Genomic DNA, 16,209 nt, shown 5'->3' with positions numbered 1-16,209 from the left:
GCTTCATAGTGCTTTTACAGTGCTTTCTAAGCGGTTTACGGAATCAGTATATTGCCCCCAACAATCTGGGTCCTCATTTTACCCACCTCGGAAGGAGGGAAGGTTGAGTCAACCTTGAGCTGGTGGTGAGATTTGAATTGCTGAACTACAGCTAGCAGGTAGCTGAAGTAACCTGCAGTCCTGCACTCTAACCACTGCGCCACCCCGGCTCTTTCCAAGCCTCAAAAAATTATTTGAAACTCATAAATGTTCCTCTCCACAGAAATCTTTAGTAAAAGGCGAAAGATTTATATGATCTGAAGAGAAACCAGCGTATGGTTTCAAAGCTATGTTATCAATTCTAAATTGCCAAAACCAACTTTCAAACATCAAAGCCATGTTATCAATTCTAAATTGCCAGCAGAAACTTTCAGTCTCTGATCTGGAACATCACTTAGTGTCTGATTTTTCACTGAAGGATATTCTGAAATGGAAGCTATGGGCACCTGCCTGTGAAATAACTGCTCTATCATGCAGCTACAGCCCGCCCATTCACATCCTAATAGCCTCATTATTGACGTGGCTGGTCCAAAACATACAGGATACTGCATAGTTGCAGAAATTGGAATCTAACTCTCCACAGCCCCATAGACTGTCTTTTGCCATCAGAGATGTGAAAGCTATAGCCCTAAAAATGTTGCTGAAATACAGTTCCCAGCATCATCCCTCATTTTTTTCACATGTTGGTTGCAGCAGTTCATAACACCTGATGCAATCAGACTGTAGGTTTTCCATTCCTCCACTTTATTTTAAACTGGCTTTCCTGCAGGTTTTTGTCTAGGTTAATTTCAAACGAGCTGGATGAGAATCATGGGATTGTTAAGCATATACCTCTACTACTTCTGGTTCTTATCAATCTTCACCACAGCTGTAAATAAAAGCAACATTCAGTGATACTAGTAGAGGGAGGGAGGGAGGGAGGGAGGGAGGGAGGGAGGGAGGAAGGAAGGAAGTGTGGCTCTGCCCATAGAAGGATACAGAAAGGGAAAATCAGACACATTCAAGAAATGAACTGCCCCAAATTCTGCTTCTTACTTACAAACATTTTTAGCAAGATCATCTCTGTGCAAGGAAATTGTCGGAAGTGATTTTCAAGATGGCTCAAGCTGCTAAAAACAGTCAAGTACATCACTCCCTTTGTTTCATTAGTTTTGTCTCTTTTGCTTATATCACCTCAGCCATCTGTCTTTGGAACAATTAGGAAGTAGGATTTCTGTTTAAAAGGAGTGTCCCATTAAACGTGTGCAAAATAAGTGAATCTTCCATTGTGGAACCTCAACAGAAATACATATAAGTAATCAAATTGCTACCAAAAAACAAAAACCCTTACCCTTTTTTCCTACATAGAGAAATGTAGGGGGAAAAGGTGAGGGTTTTTTGTTTATTGGTAGCAATTTGATTATTTATATGTATTTCTTATATGTTTAATGTATACAAAGGAAGAGGGAGGGAGGCAGACAGGCAGTGGGAAAAGAAGAAAAATCCTCACAATTAATCTCACGCATGGCATCATTTAAAAGTATGCAATGACTAATTGCTCCCATGCTGGCCAACATCCTCTAAATGTCTGTAAGTTGGAGAATGAATTATATATATTATTCCAAGTTAGGAATCTAGTCTGTCCAAAGTAAATCTAAAATATTTTCTCCAGCTTACCCTCAGTTGGCTTTGTAGTAATTTTCCTGTAGATTATCAGCTTTGATTGCAACTGCTTTGTTGATCAGCCCCTACTAACCTTTATTTCATTTTTGACATAGAATCTGTTGCTGCTTGCATCACCTTGTACATTAGAGGGGCTCTCTAGCCTAGAATAGAATAGAAAAACAGAGTTGGAAGAGATCTTGGAGGTCTTCTAGTCCAACCCCTTGTTTAGGAAACCCTACACCACTTCAGACAAATGGTTCTCCAACATCATCTTTAAAACTTCCAGCATTGGAACAATTTCTGCAGGCAAGCTATTCCACGGATTAATTGTAATTAATTGTTCTGTCAGGAAATTTCTCCTTAGTTATAAGTTTCTTCTCTCCTTAATTAGTTTCCACCCATTGCTTCTTGTCCTACCCTCAGGTGCTTTGGAGAATAGTTTGACTCCCTCTTCTTTGTGGCAACCCCTGAGATATTGGAATACATACTGCTGTCATGTCCCCCTTAGTCCTTCTTTTCATGTCTCCCTTAGTCCTTCTAGACATACCTAATTCTTGCAACCCGCTCGTTCAGGTGTTACCTCTAAGTTAGGGATGGAGGCATACTCATATTAGGGAAGGGAACAAGATTGGATATTTTCTTCAGGTTTATGCCAGCCTCCTTAAGAGGTGTCTTTAACCTTCTCTTTCCCAAACACAGTTGTTCTGTCATTTCTTCAAACCTGTTGGGAATAATTAAATCCCTGTATCATTTGATTAATCCTCACCTACAGGTTCTGTATTGTACTTTCTAATTTCTATTATAATGTGACTCCATGTTGTCGATAATGTTCCAAATGAGGCCCTATTCATTTGGGGAGGGGGTTGGTTGTTGTTTTGGTTCAGCTTTTTTTGTATGTTTAAAGTCACTGTTGAATCTTGGCAACTACCTGGACTGGTCCATGTAGGTTTTTAGGAAGTTAGCACCCACCCCTCTCCTAGAAAAATGAAATATTCTAGGAAATATCAAAAAGACAGAATATTATACTTCCCTTGATGAGAAGGGCAGAAATCTTGATGTGAAGTGCAGAAATCTGTTAACAGTCCCCACCAGTGGTGGGTTTCTATTGCTGCATTCTGGTGCTATGCCCAGTGATTATGCAATTTTCAGATTTTTTTTCCTGCAAATTTTCAGATATTTTTTCTCACACCCACCTTCACATTAAGGCCAACCTTTATTCTTTGTCCAAAGTGCAGCTGATGAGTTTCTCAGCTGTGTTTCAGCTTGTAATGTTATCCTGAGCATGCATGGAGGTGAATTATGCAGTTGGACATGTACGGATGTGCACCAGTAGCAACATGTAACTGCAACCCACTCCTGGTCTTCACCCTCCTCAATAGCCAACAGCAGATATCAGTGCTTGAGAGATAATGAGATAGCTAGGTCTATTCTTAAATAAATACCCTCACCCAAAATCCAACAAAGGTAGAATTAGCTGTCAGCCATTAATAGGAATTGCCCAAAGCCTTTTCATTATATCATCACCCAGCAAGATTCAGCCAAGCTTGGGATTCAAAATACTACAAAGTTACATGAGAGTATGACAACCAATCAGAATACATTTCTTTCACAGGAACTGGAAGCTCCAAGGGAGGCCCAATAGAAAGTATAAATCTGTATGTGTGTGTGTGTGTGTGTGACCCATGTGCTTTTTTTTGCCCAGAATCTGAAAACTATGTGGTCCTGTCCACCATTAAACCATCTTTTTAAGCAGTCTCCATGTTTCCAGTGTTTTTCTCCCCACTTGGAACTTAACTCAGATGGACAATTCTTCCAACATTTTCTTGGCTAGACTGTCTAGCCAAGATGTGCCAAGCTCTTTCCTAGAGCTGAGAAAAAAATGATGGGTCCAAGGTCACCAACTAACTTTGTGCCCAAAGTTTAGAACTCACAATTTATCTCTTTTTTAATGGAAATTTTATGAAGAATTTTGATTACAATTGTAAAAACTAATATGAACTTAGAAAAAAAAGAATAAAAAAGATAAAAAGTAGAAGAAATAAGAAATGAGAAAAGGGAAAATATAATGAAGAAAAAGAAAATAAATATATGAAAAGAACTTTTCCCAAAAAAGTTTACAAATTGATTACAATATTTTCATCCTATATTCTGTCTCTTATCTATAAACAATCCATAAATATAAGTCAATATAAGTAAAAATAAATCAATATTTCAATCCTGAAATAAAATAAAATGTTTTATTTTAACTTTGATCAAATAAACTAACTCCCTGTTTTTAGCCCTGTGCCTTAACCAGTACATCACACTGACCCTTGATACATTTTCAGGGCATGAACAATAGTTTTTCAAGAGACACCAATGCTAAATGAACAGATAATAAGTACTATCTCAGAAAATCTAAGTAAATGCATTTTTTTTCTACAGTAAGAAATGCTTTTAGGATATTTTTAATTAAGACTCAAGAGAATGTTTAATAGTCAGACAAACTGCCAAATTTTGGTATTGCTACATCAGATAAAAATTAAAAATAATTATATATTTTTATAAAAAATGTCATTTTTTTAAAAAAAATTAATTAGATTAATTTATCTAGCAGAAGAAATGGAAAATTTTCACCTGATTATATTTCTTGGATTCTGTCCATAATATTCACACTTATGAACCTGATGGTCTCAATATTTGTTGAACTATAATATCTATTATTCCCAGTGTGTCCAGTTGTACAAAATATCTGGTAAGTACCAGTGTTAGTAAAGGCTGCATTATAACATGCAAACATTTTGTAAAAGGATTTAGTTAACATGATTGGGAATATTTGTTACTCATCTTTAAGGGCAATTATTATGAAAGTAATGGTAATAAATATCATGAAACTATTGTTAAGAATATATGGAGAAGATTGACGCACTATGGCTTAAATGATTAGATTTGATTAGAAAAGAAGCAATTTAAAAATTGTATTAGTTAGTAGCACTTAAAATACACATAAGAAATTTGAGTAATTATTCTTGTCCAGATGTCAATTGTATTGGAGGCAGCATTGGATGAATCATGAATACCAAAGTTAATATTTAAAAACAGTTTAAAAACCCTTATAAAAAACAATCATACAAACCAAACAAACCATGCATAAACCTCAATAGCTAAGGGTGTGCTAATTTCCCCATGCCTGGTGACATAGGTGCGTTTTCAAAAGTTTACGAAAGGCAAGGAGAGTGGGGGCTGTGCTGATCTCCAGGGGGAATTGATTCCAGAGGGCTGGGGCTGCCCCAAAGAAGGCTTTTCCCCTGGATCCTGCCAAATGACATAGTTTAGTTGATGGGACCCGGAGAAGACCAACTCTGTGGGACCTAATCAGTTGTTGGGATTCGTGCAGCAGAAGGCGGTCACAGAGGTATTCTGGTCCGATGCCATGTAGGGCTTTATAGGTCATAACCAACACTTTATAGGTCATAACCAATCACACAACTATTGCAGAGGCTCATCTGTACTGTGTCAATACGCATAGCCATTTCACTTTGCTGTAGAAACCAAATCCAAAATGCCCCGGTTTTTTTCCCCTCCTATTTTCTCATTTTTCACATGGGTCATGAGCGATGGCAATCAAATTGTTCAGATTGTTTTTCTCAACTAAGGAAAGGACCACAGTGACAAAGATTGAGGGACATTACCCTAGACAGAGCACTTGTGAACATAGCATAAGGATCAATTCCGCACTAGCAAAAAAGATGGATGGGACGACATTTTTTAAAAGGAATAAAGAAACCCAGATAAGTGGAATGAATACTGACCATTGCAAGTCAGGAAACCAAAGAGCTCTTTTTGAGTCGTTTCATTTTCACATTGATGCTATCCATTCTTTCTGAAACAGAAGTAGTAATAGTAGCAGCAACAGCAGCTACTATAGTCATCGTAGTATTTTTAATTGTTGTCATTTTTATCGGTTCTTCCCCTTCCTCTTTTTCTCCTTTCCACTTGATAAAAAGTTTTCAGATTCTCTGATAACAGTGGATTCCACTGTTCCACGCAGACAATTAAGTTTACTTGTTCTTCAATCATTCTTTAAAGTGCAATACAGTACTGAAACTGTAAATTATCTTGCTGGATATTAGATTTATCATTCATCTAGTCCAATTCATTTTTATAAATTGACCAGCTATGGAAACCCATAAGCTGAACTACGATACTTTGCAGCCCAGTTAGTATAAAAGTTGTAGCTCAGTCACATCCAGAGCACTATATAGGCAGTGTCCATTCCTGTGTTGGAATATCCATTTATTCTCACCCACTATCTCAATAAGATTATTAATGTTTTATTTATTAATTTTACAGATTAGAAAGAAACACATCACAATAATTTTTACAGATCTTTGCCCATTTCCTTATGTTTCCTATATTACAGTATTATGTACAGTGTATTTCACATTTATATATTTATCCCTTTTTATATTTCCTTACACATTGTATATTTCATATTTAAATACATAAATAATTTTTGTATGTCTTTACACATTGTATCACGTTTCTATTCTCTGTCCATTTGTACCAATTATTCCACGTCTCATTGTATTCTGAATCACTTAATCCTTAATTTCCTTCATCATTTTATTCATTTCTGCACATTTATAGATTAATGATTCTGGCAGAATCATTTTATTTTTCCAAAATTGAGCGTACAATATTTTTGCGGCCGTTGTTACATGCTTTTTTTTTTTAAGCAATTTTCATTTTTTCCACACACAGGTTGTTCTTCCAAAGTTGCTGGATAACTAATTTCTCAAGTTCAATTTTTCCACATGTCCTGCCTTATCAGAATAGCACTATTCAAAGTATGAACACACTGACGGGATTCCAGCTTCAAGAAGCAAAAGCAGAAAAAATACATTCCTTTATATTTTATTTTATTGATGTTTTATTTATTTTTACACATAAAGCAAAGAGTGGAATTTACAAAGTAAGGCAATACAAGCTAATTTAGAGACGAGAAACTGATACTGCCTTTTTAGTGTGGAATGGAGAATTAGCATCATGTAATTGTGCCCATTACTCGTAAAAGCTGGTTATGCTTTTCATCCTACTCTTAGTCACACAGCTGAAAAGGCATTCAGTCTTTTAGATCTAAACCCATCATCATCTCCTGAACAATGATAGTTTGACTGGAAACCAGCATCTGTGTCTGTATTAGTCCAATAAAGTAAAGAAAAAAATTCACAAAGTCCCAAAATGTACATTATGGCTTCCATGAGCAAAGATGAGTTTGGATTGCTGGGTCTGAATTTTAGATCCTAGATAGAGTTGAGGAATTCTAGGAACTGAAGTCCATACATCTTTAAAAAGTCAAGGTAGAGAAACACTGTCCTAGAGAGTGACATCAATCTAACAACTGAACCATTTTTTTTCTATAAAGGAAAACTTTGTACCTATACCAAGAGGCAGCTGAATTCAATTCGCTTTGGAGAGCTTCAATTGCCTTAGAGGCCAACAGGAACTGTCTACCTGCTTGTTGTAACATAGGTATTCTTCAGCATACTACTGGCTCATACTTAAGTGGCATTTGTGTTGTTTATATTTTTATTGTTACTAGGAGCATTAGCACATTCAATGGCATTCCAAGTTTTGGGTTTAGTTTATTAAAACATATGGTCATAGACCTAACATAATGGCATACAAACTAAAATTCTTATGTCATTTATTCCAAAAAGCAGGCTGATATCAAAAATGCCAAGCTTCCTTCTCTCTGTCTTTTCTTTTATTATAGTATTTATTATTCAATTTTTCCTATAGGAATTCAGGGAGATCATCATGGACCTACATGTTATCTTTAGTAGTAAGCTGTGAGCAAAGTTGATTGACCAACTGCATCACCCATGATAGTTGGTGTGCATCTACTGATGTTCACTTTTAAGACAAAATGTGGGCCTGGGTTACGCTGATCTCTAAGATCTCAATCAGCAGATTTCACTGGATCTTAAGTCAATCTTTAAAAGCAGCCCCACGGAAAATATATTTCAATAGTTTAGTCTGAATGTGACCCAACCAGACCAAAGCATAACCATTAGTGATCATATATGCTTTCTTTGTGGCCCCATTCAATGCTCGCAGGTGAGCAATAGAGAGAGAAAATGCTGTTGTCTGGATGAGCCTCAAGAGTGCAAACTTTTTATTTTTACTGAGCTAGTCCCTCCTGTTTGCTAGGCTGCTTTAATTGTTTGCACTCAACTTCCAAACATTTCAGATCTCTCTTACCCAAAGCCCAGAAACAGACTCACAGATCTTCCCCAAATCCATTTCAAATCCTCCTTCCAGTTAAAAGAAACATGCATTACAAAATGCAGACCAGATATCTGGGATATTCCTTTTCAAAAAATTTGAAGGCTGGCTAGTAACAGCACAAGGCTGGGGTATTTTCCTGTTCTCTCGCTGTAATTTTTTTTCCTCCCAATTTCCTCAGCTTCTGAACTTGATGTCCTAAAGCTGCCAATGTGCCAATGTTTCAGAAAACAGATTCAAGACTCCTAAAAGAAACACGATCATTTATTCATGAAGCGCTTTAACAAGAGAATTTCTGCAGAGTAAATAAGGAACAAGGCAATTGTATAAATGTGTGTGAGCACATGAGCATATTTATCTCTTTTGGGTTGCTTATTGGTTGCCTATGACAAACAAGGTGGTGTTTTAATTCAGACGTATGGGATTAGCACTGAATCTCCAGCCAAATGTTGATTTGTGAGTACTTTACTAGGGATAGGGCAGGGGCAAAACGCAGTGGGGTAGTGAAAATGGAGCTCCACCCCAGAGCACCCATTTTGCACTGGAAGATATTGAAAGAAAATGCAGGGCGTCCTGCATGAGCCACGACCACAGTATGGTAGTAAAAATTTTGGTAGCCCTTCACTGGGATAGGGCAAATAAATTACAGATCATGGAATCACTGATTAACAGAGTTCTCCTGAAAATGCCTGCTTTGCAGAGGGGCAGGAGAAGCGATGGGCTCCTATGGGTATGGTCAGGTACGCAAAATTGCTAGAAAAAATTTGGTCAGGTATGCAGTACCAGTAGAAAAAAAATTGGATTTTATCATGAATTCCTACGTGTTCATTCAGATGAACACGTAGGAATTCATGATATCTAGGGACACCCTTTTCCCATGATGGCGAACCTACGGCACGTGTGCCACAGGTGGCAAATGAAGCCATATGAGAGGGTACACAAAACTTTTCCATGTTTCAGCTCCAGTGCACCAACTGATTTTCAGCCTTGAGAAAGGCTGCTTCATCCTCTGGATGCTTTAGGGAAACTTTCCTGAAGCCTTAGAGGCAAAAAAAATTAAAATCCTCTGACGGACAAACCGGAAGATTGGAAAAACGCACTTTGGTGCCCATTTGGGCATTTTTTTTCCACCTACCAGCAGTGGTGGGTTGATGTTGCTTTGGTCTGGAGTGCCGCACTGGTATGAACCCACTGATGCAATTTTTGGCAATTTTTTTCCCAGCGTCTCCTAAGAAGGAGCTTCTCAGCTGTGCTTCAGACAAATACATTAAGACGAGGGCAGGCCAGAGGGCTTCTTCCGACACAGAGACGCCATAAAAACATAGCTGAAAACTGCATCAATGCATTCATACCGATATGATACTCCAACCACACCGATATGAACCCACCGCAGCCTACCAGGCTTCAGAAAGTCATGTGCACATGCGTGGAGGGCAGCGCAGGGGGTATGCACAGGTGTGGTGAGAAGGGGAGGGGTGTGGGCACATGCACACAGGCTAGCACACACTCAAATACACACATATCCTTTTGGCACACAAACAAAAAAGGTTCGCCATCACTGCCCTGTACAATCACATAGAGTATCATGGTGACTGTTTTGTTAATGGTTTACTTTTTGGCTGGCTGCAAAGTAGTACTGGATATTTCTTATTTATATCATGCAATCTTTTACTATAGTCCTCAACTTACTGAGCCAACATTGTTGTTGCTACGCGAGACAGATGCTAAGTGAGTTTTGCCCCATTTTACAAACTCTCTTGCAACAGTTGTTAAGTGAATCACTGCAGCTTTTGAGTTAGTTATGACCTACAAAGCCCTACATGGCATTGGACCAGAATACCTCCGAGACCGCCTTCTGCCGCATGAATCCCAGTGGTCGATTAAGTCCCACAGAGTTGGCCTTCTCTGGGTCCCGTCGACTAAACAATGTCGCCGGGCGGGACCCCGGGGGGAAGAGCCTTCTCTGTGGTGGCCCCGGCCCTCTGGAACCAACTCCCCCCAGAGATTAGGACTTCCCCCACCCTCTTCACCTTTCGTAAGTTATTAAAAACTCATCTTTGTTGCCAGACATGGGAAAACTAATACACACCCCAATTGTCAAGGCTGGAGTATGGTGTAATTGTGTGATTATTTTATTTTATTATAAGGGTTTTAAATTGCATTTAAAAATTGGATTTGTACCCTTTTTAGTTGTTGTGAGCCACCTCGAGTCCTCGGAGAGGGGCAGCATACAAATCTAATAAATTATTATTATTATTATTATTATTATTATTATTATTATTACTACTACTACTACTACTACTATTACTAAATGAGATGTTAGATTTTTTCATTGACTTTGCTTGTCAGAGGGTCACAAAAGCTTTTCACAGGACCCCAGGACACTGCAACCAGTAGTGGTTTGCTGATGATACGGTAAAGGACAGCGCACTAGTAGTGAGTGCTGCGCTGTGCATACAGCTTCAGCTCTCGTGAGTATGTGCACGTGTATCCCAGTGTGTTTTTGATTCTGTGCAAATGCAAGAAGCAAAATCTCATGAGGGGGCGCACATGTGCAAGATTTCGCCAATTTTTTGCTTCCACACATATGCATAGAAGCAAAAACACACTGGGAATGTGCATGAGACCCAAAGTTGTGCGCGCAGTGCATTGGTAGCAACAGTAATGAGAATCTGCCACTGATTACAACCATCAGAAATACATGTGTCTGAAAATTGATCACATGACCATGGGGTTGCTGCAATGGTCTGCGGAGAGGGGCGGCATACAAATCCAATAAATAATAATAATAATCATCATCATCATCATCAGTTTGAAAAAGGGTTATAAGTCACTTTCTTCAGTGGCATTGCAACTTCAAAGGGTCACTAAACAAAAAGTTGTAAGGCAAGAACTACCTCCATTTGCCTTTTGGGGGGCATGGATATAGTTCTCTCCAGAACAATAGAGATTTCTTTCTTTAGGATTAAACCTCTTCCCTTTTACAAGAACCTGGACACCTTGTGCAAGCAATGACAATAAAGGAGGATATATATCCAAGAACTATGACTCCCCAACACATTCTTAAATTACATTTCATTCTGTGGATTTTTATGGCAGTCAAATGTTATGCTTCACTGTACATACCGTGGAAGGATTTAAGGCAGCTTAAAAAGATCTTTCATTATAGATATCACACACAAGGACTCAACTATTGTACGCATAGCTATCTGCATATTATTTAAATCCCCAGTGGTGGCTTAGGAGAGACCGAGGCCACCCAGCAGCCATAGGTGAATTTTGCCACAATAGGATTTAGGATGTTCTCTTGCATTAGTTAATAGTATTTCGAGAGAGAGATGGAAATAATGTAATCCAGTGGTGGTGCTGTGAATGAAATATTAGGCTGGGGAGTTTGGGGCTCAATTTGCCACCCAGCTATATAACTTAGGGCGAACAATTTATCACTCATTTTTATCTATCTCATGAAATAGTGCCACAGATGTCACTCTACAAAATGGAATGGTACAGGCAATACTGGGTGCGGCATGCAAGACCTCTTCTCCATGAGATGCAATTGGCTTCCAGGTGCAATTCACAATTAAAGGTGGCATGGGATGAGTTGTGAGACCTGATGGTTTCTACCCATCCCACTAGACCTGGCAGGGAGCGTATGCTCCACACCCCCTCAGCAAAACAGTATCACTTGATGAGGCCTTGAAGGCATACTTTCTGTGTCATTATGCCTTACAGCAGTGTTTCCCAACCTTGGCCACTTGAAGATATTTGGACTTCAAATCCCAGAATTCCCCAGCCAGCGAATGCTGGCTGGTGAATTCTGGGAGTTGAAGTTCAAATATCTTCAAGTGGCCAAGGTTAGGAAACACTGCCTTACAGAACAGTCTCCAGTTGGAAATGTGGATGGCCTCAACTATAGGAGTTGATGACCACACTGGATCAGAGGGGAGGGGTCATCAATCATGAGTCTCCCTTCATGCCCACAAGAGATCTAAGTTCAGCTGTGAATTTCTTTCTCTTCTTAATTCCAACTAATTTTCCTTGAACTATTAGTAGTTCAGATTCTTGTAGAGAGCTTAAACTTGTAATAAATCTTTATACGTATTTGAACTGCCTGGATCTCCTAATTTCGTTGATACTGCACCAACCCTGTTGATCTTCAGGAAAGCAATGAAGCCAGAATGTTGAGAGTATGACTGATCTATAAATGAGAGTTTTCTTGGAGCTTTGACATTGTTTCTTTTTTCTTTAAGAGCTATGGTGGCACAGTGGTTAGAATGCCGATCGCCAACTGCAGTTCAGCAGTTCAGTCCTCACCAGCTCAAGGTTGACTCAGCCTTCCATCCTTCCAAAGTCAGTAAAATGGAGATTCAGATTGTTGAGGGAAATATGTTGACACTATAAATTGCTTAGAGAGGGCTGTAAAGCATTGTGAAGTGGTACATAAATCAAAGTTCTATTGCTTTAATGGTTTTCTAATAATTATATTTGTTTTTATTCTCATTGCTATCCATAGTTCCTTTTGATAAATGGGTAGCTATAAAAACGTGTTTAATTAATAAGCAGAATAAGTAAATATTTTCTCAATTTCATCATTTCTAAATATTTGGAAATAAATAGTCCAGTATGGTTGATTATATAATCCCAATAAGCCCACTTGTGCATAGCAAAATTCTATGACCTTACAGAAGCTCAAATATTTTGTTTGTGCCAAATATCTACTAAAAGACTGTCACATATCCTCAGCCATCTCAAGTAGGAGATTGTTCAAATATGGATAGAAAGCAAATAACAAAGCTTTCGGTGAAATTCTTACAAAGCAACTTGCAATTAGTGTCCACAAGTTACAGAAGCATTTCAAAACCATTTCTCCTTACCCAAGAAAGAATCCAGAAATGGGTCCAGGATATTGTCTGTGAAGAAATAAATAATGACTGGGAAGGGGGTTATGGCCCAATGCCACGGGGAATTCCGATATCCATGGTGCTCGTGGGATATGGTTGACTCAGAACCAGGTCAGAACCACCCTGGAGGAGTGGTGAAGAAAGGAGACCCATCAGGTTTCCTGGGAGAGGTAGCAAACACCCCAGGGAGTCAACAAAGAGCTCCCAACCAGCGGCACTGGGAAACAACTCATTGTCCTAGCTGCAGCAGCTGCAACCAGCTGGATTGTTATCTATAAAGACTGAATGTCACCTGGGAAAGAAGATCAAAGACTAAATGCTGGAAATAAGAATTGAAACTGAAGCTGGTGAGTTACACTGCCAAAGTGAAGCTTTGGGACCTTTTTTTAAGTTAAAAAAGTGGGGAGTTACAGAAAGGAGACTAAGCAGCTATTCAGCGAATAAAAGACTAATTGAAGACCACTGAGGAAACATTTTAAAGGAGTGATAACTAAAGCCCAATTCATTTGGAGAATTTGGAGTCTTTTAAAGGGTTGGACTCTATTCATTTGGAATTGATTTAAAGTACTGTATATCTAAAGTATATTGCTGAACGGGAAAGCTGGAACTGTGAGATCAACAAAGAGGGACACCTGATGGCTGGAATTATTATAATTGTGGAAGACTTTTGGTGGTTATCTGAACAGCTGCTGACCTTGAATTGAGAATTATTTCGGAACTGTCTGAGAATTTTTTTATTATTATTATTTTTATTATAATAAAAATAATAAATAAAATACAAAATAGTGGATAATTTGTTATTGTCTCAAAAAGAACATTGTCTCCATCTGTTTGGATTGGAATCAACTTAGATGAACTTGGAAACATTAAAGGTCTAAAATGGAAATCATACAAAGGAAGATAATTAAAATAGGCTGTAAAATAGCAATCTGTTGACAGCTGGACTGGTTGAAAAGACTTGTGAATTGTGGCCTTGCAACTTCGACAATATGGAGGTAGGATACTATAAAGACCTTGTAGATCTCTTTAAAAATTTCTGTAATGATTTAAAAAGATGTTTCCTGGAGTTTGCAGACAGAGTGAAAAAAGAAACAGAGAAAGTATTAAAAGACAATAAAGACTTTGAAAATACAATAACAAGGAATGAAAGTGGAGTGAACACAGAACAAGAGACCAGCAGAGAGGAGAAAGAGGCAGAAGCAACAGTGCAGGTAGAAAAATATGTGGAGACTCACAATGAGATTCACAGTGAGAAAAAAGATGATATTGGAAATGGACAGATTAATGATATTTTGATTGAAATGCATGATAATTATGATGACCACACTGAGCTTAACAGTGTCAAAAAGAGGAGAGGGCAAGGATACAAACATTAGATAATACAAACTAAAAATGAAGGAGGGAAAAGAGAGAAGGCATTGATATTAATAATAGCTAGAAAGTGGAAAAAGGAGAGAAGAAAAGAAGTAGGGGGTGCAACAGTAAAATAAAACAAAAGAGAAACTTAGGAAAGTAGAATGGAAACTTCAAGAAAATGGATGAATGTTCCATAAGGAGTATTAGTAGTGAGGGGAAAAAACTCGAGAGAATTAGGGGGGAAAATCTTTATAGCTTAGCACTCTTGTGAATATATTCATGACAAATTATAATTGATAGCATATAAGAGTTACTTAAATACGTAGACTTTTCTTACATATAACTTAGCACATTTGTGAATATATTTGACTATGATAAGTTATTATTGATAGAGTTATATTAAAATATTTAAACGCTTAACTACCTAGATCAGTGATGGCGAACCTTTTTTCCCTTGGGTGCCGAAAGTGCATGTGCATGTACTATGGCACATGCGCGAGTGCCCATACCCATAATTCAATGCCTGGGTATGGTAAAAATGGCCTCCCCTGCTCCTCTGGAGGCCTGAAACAGCCCATTTCCCAACCTCTGGTGAGCCTGGTAGGCAGTTTTTCTCCCTCCCCATGATCCAGAGGCTTCTCTGGAGCAGAAAATGCCCTCCCAGGTGAGCCAAAAATCAGCTGGTCAGCACACAAATGCACATTGGAGCTGAGTTAGGGTAACGGCTCATGTGCCAGCAGATATGGCTTTGCATGCCACCTGTGGCACCCGTGCCATAGGTTCACCATCACTGACCTAGATGAACATATGTTTTTTTTAATGTGAAATTATAAATATATTATAGAATGATATAAGCTTGGTTTGTTGGGTTAAACTTAAAATTGATATAAATATATAATTTGTACCATCAGAGGAAAAGATAAATTATAAGAGAAAAGAATGAAATGAGTTAATGTGTGGAAGCATATGAGATCTGAATACTTATTAATTCCTTTCTTTTTGTATGGGATATTGATTAGAAATAATATAAAAAAAGATTTAATATGATTCAATGCCTTATGATAACTCATATAAGTGAATGATGAAATCTTAGGAAGCATGAGAAAAATGGGGATTAAGAAAAACAAACGATGAATGAGGAAAATAAGGAAGAGGAAGAAGCATTATGCTGGTATTTAAAAAGCAAGAGAAATAGTAATTAGATTGAGGAGGTTAGCTATAGCGGTTAATTTAATGGGAAAACTTGGAATTAATTGGTGGGGTTGCCAGAAGAGAAAACTAGTTGGTTTGGGGTTTTGGAGGAGGCAGCATTGGTAAAACAAACACATACCCAAAACACAATATCAGGTTGGCATAAGACTAGAGGATTATAAATATAGAAATAATACCAAGTAATTATAATGACAGTGTTAAAACAGCGATGGGCCACCATGTGCGGAAGCAAAAACCTCAGTAATTTTTACTGAAATTGCGCTAGTTGTGCATATACGGCACATGCACACCTGGTGGCAATGGAGCTAGGCTACACGCTCCATTGCCATTGCTGGAACGGCATTCCCGGCATTCCAGGGCATGACCCATCCCCGTGTTAGAAGCACCACTAGTTTAAAAGCATGGACGAAAGCATCAGTCTGTTAAATGTTTTGACGTATAAACATGTTTTATAGAACATATTGGGGTGGCCTGCAAAGGAGATGAATTCACTTAAGAATATTTTATACCAGTATCTTACACTTGTTTAATGTAAAATTTTGCATGAGTTATATTTTCACTACTTAATTCTAGCTTATTATACTGCATTCTAACTCATTTATTTAAATTCCCTTTATTTTTTCTAATTTTATTGTATTTTAACCAGTTTACACTGCTGTATAGTGTTTATGATGAGTTGCAGTTTTATGATGACCGACGTGGTTGCTATTTTTGCTTTAATATGGTCGATTGACTAATCAAATAAAATTGAATTGATTGATTGACTGTTAAATATGAGGTGAGTGGG

At 38.0% G+C, this 16,209-nt stretch overlaps 1 non-coding gene across 1 annotated transcript; it reads right to left on the bottom strand.

Moving 5' to 3' along the window:
* Window positions 1-201: 201 nt before the first annotated feature.
* On the bottom strand, window positions 202-316 carry LOC139158259 (U5 spliceosomal RNA). Its single transcript, XR_011557651.1, has one exon. It is a non-coding gene; the product is annotated as a U5 spliceosomal RNA (small nuclear RNA).
* Between the last annotated feature and the right edge of the window lie 15,893 nt (window positions 317-16,209).

Source organism: Erythrolamprus reginae, chromosome 1 (assembly GCF_031021105.1).
Source record: "Erythrolamprus reginae isolate rEryReg1 chromosome 1, rEryReg1.hap1, whole genome shotgun sequence".
NCBI classification, from domain to species: Eukaryota; Metazoa; Chordata; class Lepidosauria; order Squamata; family Dipsadidae; genus Erythrolamprus; species Erythrolamprus reginae.
The sequence above is the reverse complement of the archived record's forward strand: the minus strand, read 5'-3'. Positions and strand labels throughout refer to the sequence as shown.